At 36.5% G+C, this 22,892-nt stretch overlaps 2 long non-coding RNA genes and 1 other non-coding gene across 3 annotated transcripts; all 3 read left to right on the top strand.

The window, feature by feature from the left end:
* Window positions 1–446: 446 nt before the first annotated feature.
* On the top strand, window positions 447–6,673 carry LOC147496611 (uncharacterized). The gene is made up of 3 exons (XR_015196616.1): window positions 447–2,019; window positions 3,060–3,165; window positions 6,512–6,673. It is a non-coding gene; the product is annotated as an uncharacterized LOC147496611 (long non-coding RNA).
* On the top strand, window positions 4,867–4,983 carry LOC147496612 (small nucleolar RNA snoR111). The gene has a single exon (XR_015197284.1). It is a non-coding gene; the product is annotated as a small nucleolar RNA snoR111 (small nucleolar RNA).
* A 13,136-nt stretch (window positions 6,674–19,809) lies between the features above and the next one.
* Window positions 19,810–21,103, top strand: LOC147496613 (uncharacterized). Its single transcript, XR_015196617.1, has 2 exons — window positions 19,810–20,717; window positions 20,873–21,103. It is a non-coding gene; the product is annotated as an uncharacterized LOC147496613 (long non-coding RNA).
* The last annotated feature ends 1,789 nt before the right edge of the window (window positions 21,104–22,892 follow it).

Consider the following 22,892-nt stretch of genomic DNA (forward strand, 5'->3'; position numbering starts at 1 on the left):
TTTTTAAAAGTTTGTTATTCATCTGGCCTTCATAAATTGTTCTCAAAATAGCACAACAGGTTGGAGCTTTGGTTACATTTAAGTAGACTTGCTTGGAGAATTAGCAATCTAGTGCATAAGGCTATACAATTCATGACCAAGGTGTGATACATCTATATTCCTTTGACAAGAATTACAGGTTGGAATTGTTACAAAGTCTGTGCACTATATAGCATGTCAATCATTGTTTTTTTTTTTCAGGTCATGGTTGAACTTCTATTGGAATATTAGGGAAAGCCTACTTCCTTTGGTATGTTTTACTTGTTGTTTTCACTTTTCTTTTTTATCTCTTTATAAACTTCTGTAAGGGTGGTACTCAAAAGTACCTGAGCTTTTTCTAGGAAGACAAATGGATGGTACTGGAAAGGCTACAACTTATATTTGTAATATGTTGTACAAATGTTTACATTTGAAAACAGTTCACATTTTAGAACAATAAATGTTGGTTCCACCAAGGTGCACTTGTCATTGAAGCTATTAAGGACAGTACTTTGTTCGGAGAATTCTTTTTAGTTAATTAATGAAGCTGAGTCTTCGGAGAATTCCATTTAGTTAATCAATGATCTAGGCATTAGAAACAATGAGTAACAAAAGGATCTTCCCAAGCTCTTAATTTATCTTCCTTTATTTGGGGTCTAGGAAACACCGAAGGAATCTTAATTTTTGGAATGGAACTTTTGCTTGCTGAATTTTGAGTGTTGAGCTAGGGTTTCTATTTAATTATATTAAGTATTGTTCAAGTGTTGGGCATTGGTGTTGGTTGTGTAGCATTTCTGTTGAGCTGATTTGCTTATTCCAAGCAGCTGCATGAGATAGTATAAAATGTTTAACTGTTTTACTTTAGGCGAGTTAAAAAGAGAATCCAAACTGTTTGACCATAGAGTCCATTTTTTTGAAAAATTAGACTCTTGCTGAATTCATAGGCATGACAAATGAACCCTGACATTGTTAATTGTTTTTTTTACTTAAAAGAGTGTTGTTTGGTTAGACTTTACCTTGAATTCTATGTAACTTAACTGAGTCTTATCTTATAAAATATAACTACAATAGTCTATATGAACAGTCTGATGTTGAGCATATATACACAGGAATTATTGAATGGTCACATACATTATTGTGAAATTCTATTTTTCCTTTGCTTGCATGATGTAGGTAGTCACTGGCAGAGGCAGGGCTTTCCTCCAGGTTAGGGGGTGGGGGGTCCATACAAAGCAAATGGTGATTGATAATTTCCTAACATCTTTATAAGTTTACCACATTAATTTGGCTATTGGATAAATAATTGTTAACAAGATATATAATTGATAAAACTATGTTACATCAGATGTAAACAAGTAAACAACTAAAGACTTTGAGCATAAAAAATCAAACTGCAATATTTAGTGGCGATGTAGCTTGAGCTGTTGGTTTTGTGGAAACTTTTTTGGAGTTTTTGAAAAAATATATGCAGTTATATTTAGGAAAGAGGAAAGTTTAGTTGAACTTGAATTTTGAAGAGATGAACTGATTCAATTAGTGATTTTGTGACTCTGATTTAGTTGGTGAATCTAATAATCTATGAGGGAAAGATCATAGGGTGTTTCATTGTTTTGTCTTGAGAAAAATTCAATGAAAACTTGAAATGGTGGCTTGGCCGGTTGGGCCTTTAAAGTTTCACTTGAAACTTGTCTGTTTTTATGGGCTGTTTAGATACTTTGAGACTTGTAATTTTCTTTTTCACCAAAGTTGAAGGGGGGCCTAGGCCCTACCTGGCCGTCATGTAGATATGCCCCTGCTGGTAGTAGCAACATTTGACCGGGATTTACTCATCTTTGTGACTTAAATTAAACTCTCCAGTGGATGGTTAGTGGGGTACAATTCAGCCACACGAGGAACTGTTTTTTAGGCATCCGATGGCTACAATAAGGTCATCTAATGAAGTGTGCGCACTTACCATGCCACAAGGTTGCATTTATTCTGGAATGGAGGAACAAAGGTCAGGTTATTGTCCAATGCAAACCGTCTTTTCTTTTGTTCTCTATTATGATAATAGTATTACTTTTTTCTGGCCTTATGGCATGTCTCATATATGTACTTTTGCATGAGTTGAAGTGCTATTACTTTTGCTTACAACTTATGGACTTGTTTCATGAGTTGAAGTGCGATTACTTGCAAGATTTTTACCACTTTGTTTTCATGTTGGCTAGGGTTTGATTTTCTTGTTGGATATAATCAAGAAGTGCAACAAGATTTTTGGTTGCTCAGGCTTCTTTTTCTAGTAGCATGAATTGTATTTACTTAGGCTTTTAGTAGGAAAAGTGAAACAAGGATTGTGGTTGCTAAGGCTTCTTTTGCAAGGAGGAGCCTTTAAACTGTACTACATAGTACATGTGTTCCGTGTTCAACCAACTTTGTTATCCCCGACTTATTAACGCTTTTGATTTGTATGCCCCTCTTGTTAGTATTACTTTGTTCCTAGTGTCTAATTTGACTCATATCGGATAGTGATTCAGCTGAAATTTTATATAGGGTGAACTAGTGTTACCCCCCTACTAGATGAGCCAATTAGGATTTCCCCCCCACTAGATGGGAAATTAGGGTCTCCCCCCTAAATACACACAAAAAAATTCGGTCAACCCACTTTGACTTTTTTTTGTGTGTATTTAGAGGGGGAAATCTAATTGGCTCATCTAGTGGGGGTATACTAGTTAACCCTTTTATATATTTACAGTTAATTTGTTTACTGTCAAGACCATGTACATATATATAGGTGAGAATATTTGATTGGCTTCACTCGAACTCCTTATTGGATAATAATTGAATATGGATCAACTTATGGACAGGTAAATTGCCTTACACTATTTTAGAAGTATTTTTGACTCCATATTTTAATGATGGGGGGTTGGAAATTATGTCTTTCCTAAAGTGTAATAAGTGCTAGGAGTGAATATTTATGCTAAAGTGTAATAAATGCTAGGAGTGAATACAATTGAAGATGAGGTGCTGACTAAGATTAGTATTTGGTTTTTTTGATGTGCCAGTGGTTTGCGCATGCCGTCTCTTGTACTTGGTTCAGAAATCACAGATGCATCTGTAGCTGCCATTGCATTCAAGCTATCCAAACTTAGAATTGCTTGATCTCAATGGGTAAGTCTTGATCAGAAATTGAGAATTGAATGCCACTAATTGAGATGATTTCCAGGTTATAATAACATACAAAAGCAGCCAACTACGTTTTTTTGTGTCATGATATGGCCACTGACTGCCTAGTACTAAACTACTCAATAAGCTAATTGTGCATTGGATCTGTATCCTTTATATTTGTCACTCTTATTTTTAGACGTGATGTTACTAAGCCTTAGTTTCGATTGCTAGAATCCTCTGTTTTATTAAGAGAAATTGGAGACTTGTGTGTCTCTTCATTGAAAGGAAACTGATATAGAGTAATGATATTTGCCTTTTACTACGTTAGAGATTTACTCTCTAATTTGGCGAAAAATGCGAATTCAAAGATTTCCTTACTCACGATCTTCGTGTTCGTAAAGTTGAAGTAAGGATTCGAACCAACCTAAAGTCTAGGACAACTACAACTTGGTTTTTACTCTTAGGGAACTAGTGAGTAAGTTTAATACTAATATTAGATTTCTTTCCTACACAAACATTAAGAAAAATATTAAGATTCAAATTCATGCAACTAAGACACAATACAATTTACTAAAGAAAAGGTGGAGAGCTAATCCTCCTCATGCGAAGATAACTTTTATTGTTGATTTTAATAAATTCATTTTATTCTTCCTAGACTCATAGACAAATCCTAATAGAAGAAATCTTGATCCCTAACATGTATGGCTCATCTCTAAGCTCATACATGTTAGCAAGTGGAACCAAGTAATGACTTATCTCTAAGCTCATCACTTTGATTCCTAACTAGACACTACACCAACTATCATTTTGGGATAGAATGTAGGTCTAGTTGTTCTTCCTAACCAACTTACCAAACCAACAACAAATATTTTCCCTCACATGAGTTGGATTAACTCCCCAAAAGGGAAGTTAGCTCATGATCCTTGGGATAAAGGATGGCAAGTTAGAAGTACAAAAAGAGAGAGAGAAAAGGGAAGAAGAAGACTAACTATCTAAACTCACTTGCTTTCTATTTATTTTCTAGAAGAAAACCAAAGTTTCCTCCATTAAAACTATTACAAGCTTTTCTTACAAAACTAAAAACTAAATAATAAAAATGACTAAGGAACTAAAATAATACAAGGTAAGGAAAAGAAGTCAAGGGAGTAAATGGAGTGTCCCCCCCTTGTTTTGTTTTCTTCTCCATTTGAGAGAAATCTCATTTCCTCCCATGTGAAACATCAAACCACATTTACTTCATTTTTATCCACCACATTAAAACAAAGTGACACCTTGCCTTTTTTTTCACTATTAACACCTAATCTAATTAATTACATGCAAGGTGTCAACTTTGCACCAATAATTTGTCATTTTGTCTTGACATGCTCCATGATTGATGACTCATCAAATCTTGCGGGCATATATAGTGTGTCCTATGTGCATCCGATGGCGATCCATCTTTGGGCAATTTTACAACTTCCAGCCTATCGTAGAGTTCATCACCCGATTGTCCGAGCAGCTCACTTGTCGCGTTTCGAGTCCCGGTTCAAGAGGTAGGAGCTTCGAAGTTTGATGCTTAAATGCGGTTTGGAAGAATTCATATATATGTCGCTTCCTCATGTTTTATCGCAGGTTTAAATAATATTTCCATGTTTACTGCGAATACCTGCAAAAGTATGAAAACATATTTATTTCATGATTATTAAACACATAATTAACCAAATTTATATGTCTCAATGGGGTTTCATAATACACTTTTGGGTGCTTATCAAGTAATATGGCGACATATCGTTTCAGTCGCCCTATATTTTGATCAGAGATTTGATTGTTGCTCCTCTACATATTATAACTTTTCATTCCCAATCGATCTAAGAAAAAAATGAATGCTTACTGGTGAATTAATGGTCCATGATAACTGTCATTTATTGTTGAGTTAAATACTTTGTAAAGGAGTGAGGCTTAGACAAAAACCAGGTTGAGTCGGTTGAGGGCGAGCCTTTTGAGATACTTACTATCATTGGGATACAATCTTGTGGTGATTGGTCCCATGTTTATTATTTTCTCATTGTTTGCTTCTTCTTTCTTGATGTTCTTGTAGTTGTAGGCCATCCTGTCCTCCTTTACCTTCTTAATTTTATTCGTACTCTAGCATTTGGTGCGCCAAAAAAGAAAGAATAACCTCATAATCTGTAATTGATCTTGAGGACATTGATGATGATAGTTTAACCTCATAGTCCATATGTCCATCATAACGTTGTAGTCTTTTGAATTCGTTTGACTTAGCCTAGTTTGTGGATATTGTTTTGTGTCATCCTTCATATTGTGAATTATTTTTGTTATGGGATTGGTAGATGTAAGAAGTTCAATAAGAAATTTTGTATAAGTCGATCTGGTTACTTGTTCAATCGTTAAAAAAATTATATATAATATTGTTCTCTGTTTGATTTTTTGTTGGTGGCAGGCAAAACATATAGGCTCAGGATCTCTAATGTAGGCAGTGCATTGAGCTTAAACTTCATAATCAAGAACCATAAAATGGTGTTAGTGGAAACTTAAGGATCATACACTAGTCAGATCACACTAGATTCATTGGATGTGCATGTGGGTCTGTCTTATTCAGTTCTTGTCACAGCTGATCAGGATGATGCATGTTATTACATGGTAGCTACTCCTACACTAGCCAACATTTATGCAATAATGCCTTATGGGGGTGGGACTACTACATTATTAAAACTCCAATGGTCTTGCTGCTGGATCCTTGCCAAGTGGACCTGACCCCCGTGATCAAGATTTTTTCAAATAATCAAAGCGAAATCCATCACGTAAGTGCAGATTACATGCTTACATGCGTTGTCGTCATAACGTTTTTACCATTATCATGATCTTGAAGATAACTTATGCCCAGAGGCTAAAAACTAGTGTACACGGTATATAGTAAGAAAATCTCTACAATGTGATATGCAATACGTACTTCCAAACTAGTGCAACCGACAACCGTATAAAAGTCACTTTGCTTGTATAAGCATTAGTTTGCTTTGTTAAAACTTGAACTCTGAGGGTGGAAATGTGGACTATGAGGTTATCAGACTTCCTTTTTGCAGCATGCTTCTTATGTCGATTACAAGGCATAATTTAGAAGAGACAAATATTCCTATGGCTTGAGGTGTTTATTGTTCTTTTTAAATTGTTTTTTATTTTACCCTTAGAATATAATTTGTGGTACGAAACAAATTTTGATTCACTTGAGAACATAATTCGGAACAACAATGTGCAAGCTTAATGGATCTGTTGTGTTACAAGTATTAAGTTATAAACTTAGGCAATTATTTTTTTCTATCCAAGTCCTTGACACATTTTCTTCATTGTGTAGGGCAAGAAATTTGAAGTTGATGAACTTTTCCCACTTGGTTGGCTTTTAAGATGGTGGGAGGAGTTTTCTTTCTGCGGAAGAAGACTTAGTTTGTATTTGTAAGCACATGTATTATTTAATTGTCATGTTGTAATTTTACTCTAGTATGAATTTAAATACTTGGAAGTTATACTTTTTGATAGTAGTGGAATAAATATTTTGTTTCTTAAATGTGTATTTTGTGCAATGAATATTAAGGTTTATGGATGAATAGAAGAATTTGGTTGATACATTGTGGAGTGAAGGTGCAGGTGTATGTTTAGGTGTTGTAACACTGTAGGTGGTGTGTAGTCCAGGAAAAGTAATTTTTTTTAAAACAATAAATCATTAGTAACGGATACGTAACCGTTAGAAACATTTGACTGATGGAGGATAATTTTTTTTGTAACCGTTACTAATACATTCTAACGGTTACGTATCCGTTACTAAAATTAATTTTAGTAACACTTTATAACCATTAGTAAATTTTGTAACCGATAATAAGTGTTACAAATATTCGTTACTAATATTACTCACGCTTTTGTGTCAACATAAGATAACCGTTACTAATATTTTTTGTAACGGATGCATATCTGTTACAAATAAGTTGTTATGGTGTAGTGTTTATAGTCTTGAATTGGAATTGCAAATGTTGTTAGGACCCATGTTCTTATATAAAGCACTGAGAATGTGTTGTTCTGGAGCTGCATGTTGCAGCATTGTTTCATATATGAGTGAGCTATTGGGAAACACGATATTTTAGCCACAACAATGTATATGTAATGGTTTACAAATAGTGAAGTGGGGTCTTGCATGTTGATCCCAGAATGATAATAGGGTACCCATGATATGGGTAACCAGTTTTTGACATTTGAAGTACTCATATAATCTTATTTAAAATGTTATAGAAAGTTGTAATATGATATGGGTACCCTATTATATAGTCTTGAATTGAAATTGCAAATGCTGTTAGGACCCATGTTGTTATATGAAGCATTGATAATATGTTGTTATGGAAATGCATGTTGCAGCATTGTTTCATATATGAGGCAGTAATATGTTAATGTACCATGATTGAGCTATTAGGAAACATGATATGCCAGACACTACAATGTATTTGTAGTGGTTTACAAATATTAAAGTGGGATCTTACTTATATTCTTTGTTATGTGCTTTGATTAATCTAAAACCGGTCAGTAAGGAGGTTAGGGTTGTTGGGGATATACTCCAGAGTGAAATAAGGACTGGCATGGAAATAATAATTTAAGAGATTGCTCATGGTGGGTTGAAAGGTGGTATGGAAAGTTTAGAGGTTGAGGTTGTGAAAGGGCTTGGAACAAGGGGTAGAACAAGGAGTCGGAGTAGAACAAGGAGCAGAAGTTTAGAGGTTAAGGTTATAAAAGGTGCTGATGCTAGAACAAGGAGTAGAACTAGAAGCCCAAGCCCAAAGAAGACAAGCAATGTAGGCTCTGATGCTAAACTGAAAACACCAATAAGGTCTTCCCAGAAGAAGTCTACCCCGAAGAAGTCTTCCCAAAAGAAGGTTCACTCAGAACCTAAGAAAGGGAGTTCATCTGTTTCTAAGAAAGTTACCTTTGAGGATTCTCCTAGTTCCTCAAATAAAAGAAAAAGAGCATTGGACAAGGATCAAAGCCTTGAAGTTGTGGGAGATACTTCAATACCTGCTCAGTATGAAAGAAAGAAAAGGGAAGTGGTCAAAGTTTATGGTACTCGAGTTCAGCCATCTAGGGCAAGCAAAAATGAGGCTATAAAGGCTAGTGAGAGGCAAAATTTGAAGAAAAAATATCAAATCAGTGAGAGAACAAGGGAAAGGGAGCTAAAGCTTAAGGAAGCTAAGACACCCAAACAAAGAAGGAAGTTGATCCAGGCTGAGTCAGAAGAAGATGAAGATGTTGCACAACAACAAAGAGGGCGAAATGATTTGGAGTCAGATTCTTTTAAAGTGCTTTCTTGAAAGATTAGTGAGGTCATACCCAGAGGGACATACCAAGAACATAGTGTGGAGCTGGAGGAGGACCTGGTGGGGGTACAGACTGCTATAGTACCTTATGCTAAATCTTCAATGCGTGATCATGTTCCCTTTTACTCTTCTTTGTCATCTGGGGATCTTGATGGGGTATTATATCCTTTGGCATCTGTTTTAGTCCTTCCTCCTAGTGATCTTGATGGGGAAGCAGTCTTGAGTAGAGAAATGGAAAAATTCAGTTTTGTTTCTCTATTGGCTGGAAGTGTAGAGCTCTCTGACATAACTGAATTGCTAGCCCTATCACCATCAGAAGGAGTAAGCACTGAACATGATGTGGTAGCTGTAGATGATGATCAGAACATTGATGGTCAGCATGATGCTGGTGATGTGGAGGACCCTGATGTGGTACTCATTCACACTCAAATGGAGAAGGAAATGGATAAGAAAAGTGCAGAGAGTGGCCGTAGAAGAAGGAGGAGGGAGAAAAAACTGGGAAAAGAAAGTACTATTTTATGGGAAGAGGAGATGGGAAAGGACTGTGACTCATTAATCAAGGTTGCTCTGTCATCAACCTTTTACAAGAAAACAACTACCACAAGTGAGGTAAATGTTGTCAATTATTACTGGAGAAAGTGCAGTAGGAAGAAGAATCAACAGAACTCTCCAAATATGAGAGTTTTTGGGTATGATCAAGTTATTTCAGTGCATAATTTTCATTCGTTACATGGAAGACAATGGGTGGATGGTGAGGTAATGAATCTACCATTAGTAATTTGCTCTAAAACTATCAGCAACTTGGTATTAATGTGCAAAGTTAACTACTATAGAAAGTTAATTGTTACTAATTCCTATTTGATTATTTTATAGGTTCTCAGCTTATATGTCAAGCTATTGATAGGGTGGTATAAGCAGCACTATAAGGAACATGCCATTTCAGAAGATGAAGTGTATACTGTTGTGGAGGATGTTTATTTTGTTGTGAGTTCTCTATACTTTAATAGTAAGTTTCTGTTGAAGCTTACTCACTAATCTTATTTAAGTTTGATAAGCTTAATCATCACTTTGTGGATGTAGAAATTCATGATAAGAGAGTATGGGATATTCAAGAATAAGCTACAAGACCCAAGTTTTCGAGCTGCAAGCCCAGAGGAAAGAGTGGTTAAGGGTTTGTACCATACAGATGAAATTGTGAAAGAGTATTTGGACCCCGTTGAAGGAAGGATTAGAAATCAACTGCACCCAGTACAAGGTAAGGGAGTAATTGTATCTCTTCAAGTTCATGGTAGTCACTGGATTGTTAATGTCTTTAACTTTAAAGAGATGAAAGTGTGCACCTATGATTCTCTTGGTGGAAAGCAAATTTCTGATGAACAACTAGCTTTGGAGAGAATGATTCCTTATGTGCTCAGGTGTGTTGATCCAAGCTCCATTGTTGATTTGAACACACCATGGGCTCGTGAATTTGTTAGTGTCACACAACAACCAGATTCCAACAGCTGTGGGTTATATTGCCTTGCCTTTATTGATAGTCTTCTTAGAGGTGTTCCTGAGAGGGTAAACAATATTGACATGCAACCATTTAGAATGCGGCTGAGGATTGGAATGGACATTATATCCTATGGATTAAATCTAGATGAAGTGGCTAAGAAGAGAACAGAATTTGAAAATAGGTTGACAGAAGAAAGTCAGCACCTAGCAGCTACTGGGACATAGGTATTGAAGCATGTGTCCAAGAATGTAGCAGCTACTGGGATAGAGGTACTGAAGCAAGTTGACATTGGCATAGAGCTAGAAAGTGAAGCAGATGCAGCTGGAATTGACAAAGAGGTCAAGGATGCTGAGGAGGATGTTGAACCTGCTACTAAGAAGGCTGTTGAACCTGCTACTGAGTTGGTCCAAGTGGAGGCTAACCAATGCCAACAGAGTGAAGCGGTCTGGCAATTTGGAATTGAGCAAGTGAAGGAGGATGCAGAAGCTGCTACTGAGGACCAACTCAACATTGAACCAGATGAAGTGAATCATGATGAAACAGCTGGAAGACAGGTACAACTGAGGAATACATAAAACAACAAAGGTAAAGATCTTTGAAGATGGGTTTCTGTGACCCGGCCAGGAGAACATAAAATGAAGATAAGAACTAGGGGACATCGAAATGCTCTCATTTTCAGACGTTTGTTATTATTCCGTTATTATTTTAGAACTTATGTGTCTAATTTCGCAGTGCTCCGTTCTGATAAACATAATATTTTGAAGTCAGTGGTTTGTTAAGATAACGTATCTAAACAATAAACGAAACACCTGAAATTAGTATTTGTTTAGATAATTTTCAACTTACAATCCTAAGTGTTTCAATTGAGGCGTTAATTTTATAGTATTTTTTGTAGTATTTGTTTTTTTTCTACCTTACATATTGATAACTTCAATAGACAAAACACCTGCAAGTATAAACAACAAAATATCATTACATTGATTCCCAAATAACTTACATAGTCATTGAAAGGCAAACGAAAATCCAAATAACATTATTTTGAAGGGGTTTGAACTCAGTGGTTTGTTTAGATAACGGCCCTAGATAACGTCTCTAATTTTCAAGTTACAATCCTAAGTGTTTCAATTGTAGCGTTAATTTTAACCCTTAATTTTATAGTATTTTTTATAGTATTTGTTTTTTTGCCTACATATTGATAACTTCAATAGACAGAACACCTGCAAGTATACCCCAACAACAAAATACCATTACATTGATTCCCAAATAACTTACATAGTCATTGAAAGGCCCAAAAAAATCCAAATAACATTACAAGATTAGTTGCTGATAGTACTTATACTAGTCGCTGATGGTTAACTCAAATGTTGTCTTCGTTGGTAAAATCAGCCGGAACCCCAGCTGAAAAGTCAATCCAAGCAGCATCATCTGTTGCATTAGGGCAGGTTGCTCTGTTGTCCAAGGGCACCACAACAGCTGCACCTTCTCCTTTGCACTGGCACACCCTCTCCTTTAGAACGTTTCCTCTTCTTTTGGGGCCTGCCAGGCATTACCTCATCTGTGGGAGGATGAACCATGATGTTGTAACTTCCCCAATGCCACTGTTCTTTGCCCTTCATCGGTGTCCAATTCTCTTGATAGGTATCCATCATCGTTTCCTTTGAGTAGCACGGCAGGCAGAAGTCATATACACAAAACTGACCATCGTCAATGACCTTCATTGCATGGCTACAAGGAATACCAACTTGTTGAAAAAAACCACATGTACAACATTTTTTTAGTAGGTCAATCAGTATCCGTATTAAGCCTATCTATGTGGCGAGTATCGTGCTCACTAGCCCTTATTGTAGTGAACGACTCGACTAACATAATGAGAGGAAATGATTACATCCTCAGCTGATTTCATCAGCTTTGAAGCCATGACCCGATAGTCATAAAAGTGCCTCATAATGTTTATTATTATACAATTTAGCAGAGATGTAGTTGGCATAGCTCGCTCAGGCACAATCATCTTATTCTAACTCTCGATATGATTTGTATAACAAATTCCATACCTTCTCATTTAAGCATAGGCAAATGACCACTATTCTTTCAGAATCTTTATTATTTTTGCGTAACCTTTACTATCGCTACACCAAATGCGACACATGATTCTCATAAAGTCAGTTTTATCATAATTTTCTGTAGCGGCCTTAACTCTCCCTTTGGTGTCTTCTTTGCTAACATTGTTGGAGATATGTTGTGCACAAAAGCAATGGTACGCATTTGGAAGAATTTTTGGCACTGCCTGGAGAATGCTTGTATGCCTATCTGATAATAGAACAAACTTATCTGTAGGACCAACTACAACATCTCTGAGTTTTTGAAGAAACCAATCCCAATGTTCATTATTCTCTTTTGGGACTACACCAACTACAATTGGAAAGCAATGACTATCTCCATCAACAGAAAGAGCAGTTAGGATGATAGACTTGTATCTGCCCTTCATGAAAGTTCCATTGATCATAATCAACGGACGAAGGCACCTTCTGTAGGCACGAACAGTTACGCCATAGCTCACAAACAAACGCTCAAACATGTGCTCGCTTGTTGTTATTATATTAGTGTGGCAATCTGGATCAATTTTCTTCAGTTCTTCAAAATAAACTGGCATCATCTGGTATGATTGACTGAAGCTGCCCCTTATCTACATCGAAACAAAATACACCAGCTCAAGTTACGTATGCCTAATAGTTACATGCCATGACAGATACAAGTTAATCGAAAAGATTATACATGTTCTTCATAGCATACTATAAAGAATAATTCGGTGTACATAGTATACCCTAAACATAGAATTGTACTAAGACTTTATATATTGCTACTAGTTATCCTCATAGTTGCTGATAGTTACAATAGTACTCTGACCTTTTCTAACGTAATTTCTCTGGCCCTCCACGCAACTTTATATGTCACATCAGTTAGTTATGACTGTTTCACCTCCAACTGAAGGTTCTTTGCAGTCAGTTATTCATTGTCCTTAAGCTTGGACAGAACAATTTCTGAAACCCACTTTGCGTCTGCTTGTGAATTTTTAGAAACATCCTTATCTTGTGCACAAGTGTGTGCATCTTTAAAAGTTATAACCACCCACATATCAGACCCAGTTGCAGGTTTTGCATACAACTGAAATGGACAGTTAGTTGCCTTACACTTGATTACCAACTTTTGGGAGGTAGTATTGCAACGACGTAAATCAAACATGTGTGCAATTGCATAAGATTTCATGTCTTTCACAAGATCATCTTGAGTGGCATAGTGCTGACCTACTTTAGGGGGTACAAACTTCAACCCCTCATTACAAAGATTTACAACCTCACTTTGGTTCGTAGTGGTTTTTGGACTATGAGAACCACACAAAGGATCATATCCTTGACGTAGGTCTTCAGAATTAAGATCTTTAGCACCAATAACTCTAGCATCAACCATTCCCTCCAATTTGAAATCAATCTCACTTTCCTCATCGCCATCATTCACAAACATGGGGTGTCCCCCACAAATACTCTTGACTTCGATTCGGAGTCGACCATATATCGCCATCATCACGATCGTATTCTTCAACTTGATCATCTTCATCATCTTCAACTACCACAACTTCACCCGCAACAGCATCTTCATATTCATTTTGAAATTCAACATCCTCATTACTTCGAGAACTGCCGATTATGTTTTCTTGAGGAATGTCAGCTGTATCAACTAAATCATTTAGTATTTGAACTTCATTTTCATATTCATTTTGAAATTCAACCTCTTCATTACTTCGAGAACTGCCGATTATGTTTTCTTTAGGAATGTCAGCTGTATCAACTAAATCATTTAGTATTTGAACTTCATCTTCATCTTCATTTTGAAATTCAACCTTCTCATTACTTCTAGGACTTGCAATTATGTATTCTTCAGGAATGTCAGCTGTATCTCCATATGGATTTTGAGAATCAAACTCTTCATAGTCTGGTTGATCAGTTTCTTCAATACCAGTGGGATCATCCTCTACATTATAATAAGTCAATCATTAGTGCATGGACTATTAGCGACTCAAACTATAATTATCTCCTGTAATGTTTATACTGCTCACCTTCAATGACAATTAGAAGAGGTGTCATTTCTTCTATTGATTTGCAACTACCAACTGCACTTGAGCTTCCCTTTGGGAACAAATCTAAAATGGTTACTAAATGTGAGTAATTGAACAGGCATTTATGCGTAACTAACATATTTACAGGTGTACTACTTGTTCCCCATCCCTCACCTACATGACCTTTCCGAACGTCTCCAAGCTGTGTGGGACATTTTCAACGACATTTTCATTTTCCACATCTTGCAATTGACAAGTTGTAGTTGAAGGTTGTTCTAGCGGACTGTATGGGGAACACAACATTTATAACCGACAGCAACCAAACCATTTACTAGAACTAAGAATAACTAAAATAAAATTAGTGATTTACCTATTGGTTCGTCCACATGTTTAAATTGATTGAAGGAATATTTCTGTCGAGCTAGCACTTTTTCTTTCAAAAAAGATTGTTTCCTTGGAGAATCAGTAATTGGAATTTCTTCATTGAGTTTCTTCTTAATACAATGTTCTTCACCACTTGATCCATGACAAACACTCTTTGGCAGCAGAGAAGGTTTAAACGGCTCACTACAAACTTGTTTCTTCTTCGTACTAGGAATTCCATAACTTGATCCAGTACTTACATTTCTAACCATTTCTTGTTTAAATAGCTCACTACTAACCGGTTTATTCTGCACTCTAGGTTGTCCACCACCTTTTCCAAGAGTAACACTATATGTTTTAAACAGCTCAGTACATGAAGTGCATGCAATCAATGTCGATTGTCACCCATTGTCATCACTGATTGCATGCACTTCATGTACTTCTGGGTCATTTGTCATAATCGCTTCATTTGGTTTTTCCCTCTCAGCCTCTCCTCCTGACACTGTGATTGTAGTTTCAGCTTTGTTTTCTTTTCTAAGCCATACTTTATTCCTAGTCACTGTTGGACTTGGTTTTTTTGGGCAGTTTAGGTCCGTATTCCCAAAAACCTTGCATGCACTGCAGCATGGTGGTTTCCAGTTGTACTCGAATGATACCTTGTATACTCTTCTTTGATATAACATAACTGGGATGTCTGGTAGATATTGAGGTTTTCAAAGTGTATAACCCACTGCCATTTTACAATCCCATATCAGTAATTGTTCCTATAGACGTAGGAGTTATCTTATTGAGTTAATCACTGTAAGGGTCTATAGGAATGCTTTTCTCATTCAAAACTACTTCCAGCTAAAGTATTATCTCAAGAAATAGTTTAAACAACTCTAGTACATAACACATTTTTTTTTAAAGAATCTTAGCAAAGTGCAATTTACACGCTGAAAGCAAAAGAAGTTTAACCACTGAACAGGCAGGATGAGTATTGCTAATCGTGTGGAGAAAAAGGTAAGTAAATGTATATAGCATTCCTCTAATTTGTTATTATTTGATGTTCTATATACTTCAAAACAGAGACAAGAGGAGGGCGCGTCATTTATTGGAAAGGACAGGTCTTATGGGTGGCAACTTTCCCTCCAAGGCAAAGATGGTAACTATGCAAATGATGCCACCAAGGAAGTTGCAGAGAGAATAGTACATTTTAGTCTAGTATACTTCCTAGTATAGTGTGAATGTTATATTAATAGTAATAATAAGGTTACAACATAGAGGCAGTAGAAAGGTGCCAGAAGACTGCTTAGCTGGCAAAGTATCGCTTAGTTGGCAGGATGGTTTGGCACCGTCTACACTAGTAAGCCTCTTTCCAGTACTTTTTGAGTGACTCAGAAGTAAATTTGCAGTGCTTTTTACTCATCAGATTTTTGTTGAGTGACCGATGAGTCATCTTTGCAATTGTTTTATGCTTCGTGGTTTTGGGTGACTGATAAGTCTACATCCGATGATTCTTTTTAAAGTTTATCGCAACAAATCTATATGCATTCTAGTGTTCCATACCCTTAATTTGCACCCGAACTGGTTTTTGTATTGTTAATGACTAAGTTTATTTATATTCTTGTTGTTATGATGCTATATAGTCTAGGTTAGTCTTTGGGTACTGTCTTTTGGATTCAGTTTCTTAAATGGTCAAATAAAACCTTTCCGTGCTCTGAGAAGTATTGCACTGGGAAACCATGAGTAGGCTCGAGGATAACTCAACATCTCCTGTAGCATATAGGGAAAAATAATGAGTTGGGGCTATGTTCTCTTAAAGGTCATGGGAGTGCGTGGACATTTTTTTCCTCGTTAAAGTAAATAAAATTTGACCTATGTTGCCTGTTCCGTAGTTTTAGGTAGAGCTGAGAATAAATACTTGAACCACTTCTCTAGTCTTATATCACACACAGGCCACTGTAGGCAACACATAGAGGCTTAGAAAGGTACCTTTGCAATGTTGGCACACCTGATTTCTCATTATCTTGTAGGATTATTATCAAACGCAGGTCAAGGAAGGAACTTTAGAGGTTAAGGCTAGGGTACTAAAGACGCATTCACTCTGGCGTTGGGTACTCCGGAACACAGTGGTCATGTTAGAGGCGTAGGAGATGAAGCCACCCCCACACAGTACTTTCGCCTAATAAAGCGTGGATCTAAGAAACATGTGCATGCATTGGAGTCGAAAGCTCATGAAGAAGAGGAAAAAAGAAAAAAGGAAGAACAAAAAAGAAAAAAGGAAGAAGAATTACACTACTAAAATAAGGGCTTTTTGTGTCACTTATCTTTTTTGCCTTGTGTCACTTACTAGAAAAAAGTGACACACAGAGTTTTGATGTGTCACTTTTTTTATGGAATGAGGGCTGATGTGTTGCTTCTAGGAAAAGTGACACAAGTAATTTTATTTTGTGTCCCATATTTGAACGTGACACTAGTGGTTTGCATTGTTGTGTCACTTCTGGGTGTAAAAAAATCGAAAACAAAATTAACAAATTATTGAAATAAATAAGCCACACTAGTAATTGCTTATGCCACGAAATTGAAAGTCGTGATTTGGGCCAAAAAGAATTAACTTACTAAACATAAAAGGAAAAGAACACTTCTCACAAAAAAAAGAATTAAAAAAGAAAAAAAAAAAAAAAAAAAATCTGTCTAAAACGCTGAAGAGACCTCACCATTCTTCCTCCTAACTAATTCTCACCGGCGTACCGTTCTAACACCTCGTGCGCTCTCCCACCCAGCCGTCTCTCGTTTATCCCTCGTTCTCCGTCCCAGTTCCCTTTCCAGCTGTCGAGAGAGAGAGAGAGAGAGCACTACTAAAAGAAGGGTTTTTTGTGTCACTTTTTTTTTAAGCTTCGTGTCACTTAATGAAAAAAAGTGACACACCAAAATCTTATGTGTCACTTTTTAAGAACATTTTGAACTGGTTGTGACACTTGTTAAGGAAGTGACACAATTGAAATCACGTTTATGTGTCACTTTGGTCAAAAGCGGCACGGGTAGGGATATTTCATGTGTCACTTTGGTCAGATGTGCCACTAGTGGAGAAATTTAATGTGTCACTTATGGATACGGCTAGACGTTAACTTTTTACCATATTTTGAATTTGAACAAAAGTGACACAAGCAAATGTTTCCAAACCCCCTTGCGCGCACGTGCCTTACCTCCATCATCCCCAAACAATATAGAAATCCGCAATAGAAATCCACGAAATTACGTAAAGCCCAAATAGTAAAGTTTCTGCCCAATAACTCGCCTCTCTCAAGCTCGTATCTCAAACTTTTTTTTTTTTTGATAATGTATCTCAAACCTAGGTTTAACGAGGAAGACAATGTTTTCCTTCCCGATCTATCAGTCGAATCGAAGAGGAAATGGTTCGTCTTTATTGAAGAAACCGGTACACTCATCATTTTACTCCCGGGCCAGTATAAATAAATAAAAGAGGGCAGAGGGTAGTTAGTTGTATTTTCATTTAAGAAGAAGAAGAAGGGAGTTGGGGCTGCTGTCGGTAAAGGAGTAAGTGAGCAAGAGAGTCAAGTTAAAAAGTCTTTGGCTCAACAAATTCCTCTTTATTTCTTTCGGGTATTTGGTTTCTGCTACTGCCTACCCAATACCTGATATTCTTCTTCTTCTTCTTAAATTATTATTATTATTATTATTATTAAATTCTCCCTGGTTGAGAGAGATACAAGGGCTGGTTGCATCCATTTATTAATGCTGTTTGGAGATGCTCTGTCTCAAGGTGGCAGGGGGAGGTGGTCTCGATGAAGAAGAAAATAAAGAAGAAGGATAATGGAAAATGGAAAATTTCAAACGAAGGATAATGCAACACTTGGTCTCCTCGACATTTGTTACTATCCATATCTTGTAGATTACAAACATTGCGATGCATTTCGAAGAAGAGATTGATTTACATTTAGCACTCGCAAGTGCGTTGACCACTCAATGTTACTTTCTCAATTCTATTGGTCACTCCCAAATAAGGTTAGTATATCTAATTCAAAACTTGTTTTCCAATATTTCGAGTCCGCGCCGCACTATATGATGATCCAATTGCGTGCTCATGAGCTTGTGACTAACATAGTTGTCTTTGGAGATTACCGTATCAAAGCTTGAAGAGGAATTGGTTGCATTGCATTTTCAACTTAGTCAAGAGAGGAATGAGCACCGCCTTGCCGAAAGTACCATTTGAGACAGTTGCCATCTTCTTTACCATCACTTCTCCATACTATCCTCTCTCTCCGCAACAACCGGGTTCTCTCTCCTCCTATATCTTTATCTCTACGTGCGTTCTTGTTTTATCTGTTTGTTCTTTTGAATTTAGAAAATGCTCTTTTATAATCTTCTCTTCAAAATTTCTTATTGTTTAGTTATCCAATTGGTTCCTTTTAATGATTCTTTGAGTAGTGAGATTTGCAAAAGATCTATCCGGGTCAAGTTGATACATTGGCGATGATGACTTTATTGATCTTCTCTCAACATGTAATCTGGTATAGTAGAGCTTGGTTACTGTTATGGTAGATGCAAAAGTAACTAATATAAGTTTTACCGACGTGGGTTGCAAGTCCAAGCAAAACGAAATAGACGGGGTATGACATTTGGATGACCTCGCTTTATATAGACATGATGAAATGGAGGGGAATAAGGATTCCTATCCGAGAACTTGAGGGAACAACCTAATTAGCTCTCGGAAGAAATGGTGCGATGTATGATAAATATTTTCCTTTGCCTAGCTAGTCTGATTCATCCAAGTTCTCTTCATCCGGGTGCATGGCTTCACCAAAGATCACCACCACATGGCCACCTTTCCCATTCTTCCATTGCATCTCTCCCGCACTCGCTTCACAATACCTGTATCAAAGCAAAGCCCCTCGGTTGATTTAGAGCATGAAGTTTTGGCAATGGAGAATACCTTTGATCCTTACCGAGTTCAAGGGAAGTTAAACCGACAAAGTACATTGGATCAGATAGTGTGGCGGTTGAAATGTCTTGGATGTCCGTTGGAGAGAAACAACTGGCACGCCAATCGGGCTCAAAAGATTTAGGTTTGCCTATGAACTTCAGTTCTTTGTGTCTTGACATCTAAAGTTCTTTTTTATCTTTAGTGCACACTTTTTGCACAGCTCACTTCTTGCGACTCAGACTGGACTCGAGAACACCCGTTTTTCGGTTACTGGCTTCACTAGGCCAACTTGGTGAAAGCTATTGACTCAGTGTATAAGTAACTTCATATTAGCTTACCTCTGAATCAATTGAGTCCATCTTAGACATATGTTCCTGACAGAGTTTTCACACTTCCACTGAGTACGCATGTCACACTTCATATTAGCCCCCCCTCATGAAACGGCTTTACTACAATGGATGTTCCCTTTCTGCGATTTCGGTTCTCGATCGAAGGCCGGGCTTTGAATCATTTTAGTACACAACACTCACAACAAAAGGCTTATAGCCGAACTGAGGATTCCACTTCCCCTTTCTTCGATACCCTGTCCGCCGCGCCGGGCTATAAGATAAGACACAGTTGGTGTACTACTTTACTAGTAAGAAAGAGCTACAGTAAGAACTGGAAGACTCTTGTATGTACTGTAACCCTCTCGAGATTGGGGAGTAGGTAGGAATCCTCACTGAGACTCCTATAAGAGGTCGAACTTGAATGGGTATATGAATTGTCAATAACACTTAAGTTGTTAAGTTTCGGCCCAAAATGGCATAAGGAACAATCCGAATGCATGTCTTTGTCTTTCTGCTGATTTTAAATATTAGGGTGAGTGAGCGGACCCGGTCTTTTAGTTATTTTGATTTTAGCTTTTCATATTCTTAAGTTAGTAACAATGTTTTGGTTTGATGCTTGCAAGGTTTAGAAAATTGGAAGTTGAAGTGCACACCACCCAACTTTTTTAGCGTTTAATTTCTAGTGGATTAGTATGTTCCCCTTCTCTCATGCTATACTATATTTTTAAGTGCAATATTTCTTTTTTATTGATTATTTGTTTTAGGTATAATAATTCATCAATGGGTTTCGACATAGGCGTTTCCTAGGAAACTTGTTTCTGGCTTTCTTTGTACACGAAGGATATTAGTATAATAATATATTTTTTGTCGAACAGGTATTGGAGTTCTCTAGCAGGAAGAGTTACATTACTGAAATAGATGAACTTCGACTTGAATTCATCGACTTTATCCAACAATTTATCTGAGTAGTTAATTTGATTGGGTAAGTGGGATTCCATATTTTCCCTTTCTTTATGTATATATACTTTTCTTATTGATTTTTTTTTCTTACTTGTGCAATATACCCTTCTTGATTCACTTTCTTTTTAATTTTATATACTAGTCATAGTGGAATGACGACTTCATGATATGATGCAGGTGCATGGATCGATTAACAGATGAATAGATGGCAGCTAAGTTTTTTAATGTTGGAAGTGCGCACAACAAGCTAAGATATTGCTAGGATAACGCTGGCGTCATGTAGTTTTTTTTTAGCTTTAATTTATTGTGATTATTTTGGTATTGGAATGGCTTATTTTGTTGGGAGTCAAACTAGATAATAGATACTAGGTTTGATCCATGAAATCAATAGAAGTTAATTGTTTTGAATGTTGTTTCTTTTTTCCCGAGTGGATGTTGTTTCCATATCATAAAGCAGGTTAAAGTGATTTTGGTTGTGATGTTTTGATAAATGTATGTGGTTGTTGTTTTGTCATAAAGCAGGGGTAATGGGATTTTGGTTATGACGATAGATATCTTGCAGGTTGAGAAATGAATACAATCGAATACAAAAAAATGAGAAAATATTTAAAAAAAATATATATTTTTATTTGTCTCACTTTTGGAAAAAAGTGACATAATATCTATTAAAAGTGACACAACCCCACCATTCTTATGTGTCGCTTTTTTTTTTCATAATGAAGTTACATGGAGTTGATTTCCAAAAAGTGACACAAGAAGTAAGGGGCTTTTGTGTCGCTTTTGACGTACTTGTGTCTCACTCTGGTCTAAAAGTGACACAACTAGTATATTTAATGTGTCACTTTTGACGTATTTATGTCTCACTCTGGTCCAAAAGTGACACAACTAGTATACTTCATGTGTCACTTTTGACGTACTTATGTCTCACTCTGGTCCAAAAGTGACACAACTAGTATACATAATGTGTCACTTTTGACGATTTTATATGTGTCATCATTTCGGTCCAAAAGTGACACAACTAGTATACTTAATGTGTCACTTTTGACGAAATTATGCCCCACTCTGGTCCAAACCGGATACAACTAGTGTCACTTTTGACAAGCACTGTGACACTTTTTCTTAAAAGTGACACAAGAGCCTATTCTTAAGTGTCACTTTTATTAACAAAAAGTGACACATTTAGTAAGGCTTTTGTGTCACTTTTGGTAGAACTTTATGTGTCGGGGGACTTATAGGTCACTTCAGAATTAGTTTCAAAAGTGACACAAGTGACTTCTTGTGTCACTTAAAAAGTGACACAAAAAACCCTTCTTTTAGTAGTGGAGAGAGCAAGAAAATAAAGGTAATATTTTTTTTTTTCATTTTTTTTCATTGAGCAAGTACTGATTTATCTCTTGCCATAACTTAGTTTGAGAACTTGTTTGATGTTTTTTTGTCCAAGTGAATTATGAAACCCTTTCTACTAGCAGGTGCCGACTAGCAAAGTTGGTAAAATCTTTGGGTGATGATACCAGAGGTCTGGGGCTCGAACCCCACCAGCATCAAAGAGTTACTGATCTCATTTAAAATAGGCTTACCAATCAAAAAAAAAACCCCCCCTACTCCCTTCTATTCATCGTTATGGTTTGTATGTTGAGTAGATTTCTGGTACTTCTTTTACAGCCCCTCAAAAGTCTAATAAGAGAAGGTATCTTTTCTAGCTTGCTTCTTTTCTTTTTTTATTGGCAGTTTATATATAGTAAGATGATCAACTTTTTTCAATGGTTGAATTAAATTGCGTCTTGGGATTTATTACTATTTAATAATAATTTTTTGATTTTTTATATTGAGGTAGTTTAGTTTGGATACAAGTGATAAAGTGAGTTTCTTTCTTTATTTATTTTTTGCAATTTTTTAGCTGAATTGGATGGTGGGTTTTGTTCATTCTTTCTGATTAAACTTGGTAGGAGAATTACACTGGGGTTAGCTTAATTTTCATTTTTGTTAGTAACAAGAGTTTGTTTGAAGAAAGACAACTTTGAATTTGATAATGTTAAATTGGGAGTCTTCAAGGGATTTCCAACTATTGGTTTTAGTAATGGGGATCTTGGCACTCTTGGTTGTTTATTACTAGTTAATGCCCGTGCCAGATGGCACTCAAGACACATTGTATTTAAACAACACCCCAAGAGACAATTTTCATGGCAGTAATGAATCC

Source organism: Coptis chinensis, chromosome 5 (assembly GCF_015680905.1).
Source record: "Coptis chinensis isolate HL-2020 chromosome 5, ASM1568090v1, whole genome shotgun sequence".
Taxonomy (NCBI): Eukaryota; Viridiplantae; Streptophyta; class Magnoliopsida; order Ranunculales; family Ranunculaceae; genus Coptis; species Coptis chinensis.